The sequence below is a fragment of the Acyrthosiphon pisum genome, unplaced genomic scaffold (assembly GCF_005508785.2).
Source record: "Acyrthosiphon pisum isolate AL4f unplaced genomic scaffold, pea_aphid_22Mar2018_4r6ur Scaffold_21234;HRSCAF=23381, whole genome shotgun sequence".
Classification (NCBI taxonomy): domain Eukaryota; kingdom Metazoa; phylum Arthropoda; class Insecta; order Hemiptera; family Aphididae; genus Acyrthosiphon; species Acyrthosiphon pisum.
Genome location: NW_021770679.1, coordinates 55,627 through 59,961, shown reverse-complemented (window position 1 = coordinate 59,961; position 4,335 = coordinate 55,627).

The following is a 4,335-nucleotide window of genomic DNA, read 5'->3' as shown; positions in this document are numbered from 1 at the left end:
TAACATGTTTCTAACACTTAACCAGGTAATAAGGCTTACAAAATTGTTGTATTATTTTATTATCTGCGAGTTTGTGGTGCACTTTTGTACATTTTTTAGACAACTGTGATGTTTTGATTTTTAAATACTTATAGCTAACAATAATCGAAATCATTAGTCATAGGTACTTGTGAAGTAATGAATATAAGAATATAACTTAAGAATAAAATAAACTCGCTAAGTTTGAAATTTCCACTAAAATAAATAATTTCTGCTATTTGATAGTCTTCAGTTATATATTTTTTTTTGTTATCTTACGTTTGGAATTACATTTAAAATATTTCACATTTACTTTTTAGGAGGAAATAATCCATCAATTATTCCTACGGGAAATGCCTTACGATTACTCAAATCACGTAAAATTGCTTCTGAAAAAAGAAATAAAGATGCTCTTACTGCTATTGCTCTTATGAAAAAAGAAAACGAATATAAAGATATTATTCGAAATGTGGGATGTGACCCATTTTTTATTTATTATTACAATCAAGAGCAAATCCATATGTATCGAGAATATTCTAAATCTGTTAAACATCCACAGATAATAATAGATGCAACTGGATCTGTTGTAAAGAATTTCATGAAATTTGGACTTGAAAAAACAAAGACCCTTTTCTTATACGAAGCGGTAGTGTATGATAAAGGAAACAATCATAGTTTCACAGTCACCAACATGATAAGTGAGAGTCACAACACTATTTCGATATCAAATTGGTTGGCCAACTGGATGGCTAGTAATGTTCCCCAGCCTAAGCAGACTGTTTGCGATCAGTCTTTGGCTTTACTTTCTGCAATTGTGAAAACATTTACTCAGTATTCTTCTTTAAAAATCTATATAGAAGTTTGTGCCGATATCATCAGTAATAGATTACCTAGGGATTCTCGCTGGCTACCTCAATGCTATGTAAGATTAGATATAGCTCATTTTATGAAGCTCGTATGTCAGTGGCCCTCACTTAAATTGTTAAACAGGAAAGTACGAGAAATCATTCTCAGAACAATTGGTCGTTTAGTGAAATGTCAGGATCTCGAAGATGTTTATACATTATTGTTATCAGTTTTTATATCAATAACTAATGAATCAAATGGCTTAGTAAAAAATACTGCAGTTGAAACATCATGTGAAAGGCATAACAAAAGACTAATGGAAATTGTCTCTACCGGAATTATCGAATTAGATGAACAACTTGATGAACTAGTAGATTATTCTGGAACTGGATCCGATACCCAAGATATGTTGGAAGAAGAATTTTGTAATTTTGAAGGTCTTGAAGAACATAATCGTTTTCAACAATGGGCGGAAAAAGTGTTTATTGAAAGTGAAAAACACAAACAAGAAGGAACAGGTATAAATCCTCTATATGCTCCCGAAATTGTTCCAAATTTAATTAAAATGATGAAATTACTACCACTGTGGTCAGGAATAATGATGCCCATTTTTGGTTTTGGAGATGTTATTTCTAGTTCTGCAGCAGTTGAGTCCAGTTTCAACAAATTAAAAAATATAACATTTAAGCATATATCACTACCAACAGATATAGAAACCTTTCTGGAAACTCATTTGCTTTCACTGCGTGGATCATCACTATTAAAATCTGCAGAAGTATTTCCAACTGATATTAGCAATAATGCTGAAACAGAAAATCTCGTTATTCGAAATAAAAATTATAATTTAAATATTTCAAACTGTCCTTTATGTAAATCTGGATCCTTTCCTTCCGAAAATGGAGCACATAAATGTTCAGTATGCAAAATACCAGTCCATGCACTATCAGAGTGTTCAGCACATCTTCAAAATGAAGATGATATTCGTTTATGCTATAGCTGTTTGGAAATAAATGAAAAGTCTAAAGAAAACAATGCAACAGATAACTGGTGTCGACGATCTAAAAAACAACTGAAAAGTGCATCTTATATCATTCCTAATCCGCACTTACGCCACGTTAACATTGGTAACTCTCGAAACTCACGTAATTTACCTTTACTTAAAAATGGATCACGTGCTGATGAGCTTAAGGCCTGTGCACTTAAAAGTCAAAATACAAACGTAATTTTGAGTAACACGTGTGCCTTTGACTCAATTACATCAATGATTATGGTTTCATTCTGTGACAGTCAAAATTATTCAAGTGGTCTTTTGAAAAATAAAACGAAATTTGTTGAGTTCATTTCTGAATTGGTGAAAAATGGCATAACTTCACATACATATTCCGAACGAGCAGAATTAATAATCACATCGCTTAATCCGAACAGAGAAACAATGGAATATAATACGACATTAGTAATCTGTGATACTACACCAAAATCAGTATTTAAATCTATGTTAAATGAATTCCCTACTTTGAAAGAAACAAGCAAATGCTCAAATGAAAAATGTGAGAAATATCAAGAGAAGTGTCGAGATCATTGCTTTGTTACATTTACTACTACAAGTGGACAAGTTGATGATCTTCAAGAACTTATAAGTAATCGAATGAAGACTGAAGAATTTATATGTAACCACCAAATGAATGAGCCGGAAAATATGCCATGCGTTTGCTTGCGAAAAACAAGTTATGAGGTATCACCGCTTCATGTGTTAATTGAAATTTTATATTGGAAAGGTAAATTAAAATCATCAATAAAATAATAAAACAAATATTTATAATTTTGATTCTATTACAGGTGAAAACATGCAGCAAAGTAGTGAGGCAGCATCCCACATAAATGTAAAATTATGTGATATCCCTGAAGTCATAATTCATAACGATACATCGTATGACCTAAGGGGAGTATTAAATTATAGACCAGGAAAAAGTTTTCTTAGAAGCTCCATAGGACATTACACAACATATGCCAGAAGAAGGGGAGGTAATTGGGAACTTTACGACGATTTAAAGAAAAAACCTATGCCAATATCTGAAAATACAACAGCATCATGCGAACTTCTATTTTACAGTGTATAATTTTATATTTATATTGATTTTAATTATTTAAATGAAAAAGACAATCATTTTAAATATTGTTTTGTATTCATAAAAAATACAGAATTCTAAAACAAAATATAAAGCAATCAGAAATATAAGAGGTATTTTTTATGCAATCCACAGGGTTAAACAAAAAAATATATTTTTTATATGTATACCTATATAAAAAAAAAGGTGGGTAAGTACATGTCGCTCTGCTGTACAGTAGGTCACAAGTGGGTCAATGTATAATAGATTGTATTAAACTTCAATTCAAAGATATAATACCATTGTATAAGAAAAACGATTGTGAGCGGAGACGATTCGTCAGTCTGGATATATTTTATATTGTTATTATTTAATATATACTGTAAGTTGAATTGATATTACAATATTATTTTAAATGGGTTCATAGATATTCTTCCACTATTACGCGAGGGAAGGTCGCATACAAATTCCAAAAATGGTCATACAAATTCATACAAATAGCGTTTAACTGTTTCGCGTAGGAAAAATTAGAAAATTCCGTTGAAGGGGGGCGGGGGACACGGGAAAATTGGTTTTTCGATTATAGCTCGGGAGGGGGGTCACATAAAAATTCCAAAAATGGTCATACAAATTCATACAAATAGCGTTTAACTGTTTCGCGTAGGAAAAATTAGAAAATTCCGTTGAAGGGGGGCGGGGAACACGGGAAAATTGGTTTTTCGATTATAACTCGTGAGGGGGTCACATACAAATTCCAAAAATGGTCATACAAATTCATAAAAATAGCGTTTAACTGTTTCGCGTAGGAAAAATTAGAAAATTCCGTTGAAGGGGGGCGGGAGACACGGGAAAATTGGTTTTTCGATTATAACTCGGGAGGGGGTCACATACAAATTCCAAAAATGGTCATACAAATTCATACAAATAGCGTTTAACTGTTTCGCGTAGGAAATATTAGAAAATTCCGTTGAAGGGGGGCGGGGGACACGGGAAAATTGGTTTTTCGATTATAACTCGGGAGGGGGTCGCATACAAATTCCAAAAATGGTCATACAAATTCATACAAATAGCGTTTAACTGTTTCGCGTAGGAAAAATTAGAAAATTCCGTCGAAGGGGGGCGGGGGACACGGGAAAATTGGTTTTTCGATTATAACTCGGGAGGGGGTCGCATACAAATTCCAAAAATGGTCATACAAATTCATACAAATTGAGTTCTGAAATCTGGCAGTGTAAAATATAGGAATACTTAATTATTTATATTACGGGGGCTGGAGACATGTGTCGTCAGCCCCCCTTCAGTATTTTCGATATTGCTCGAATACTGGTGTCGTACAAATTCTAAGAACCGTCATACAAATCATACA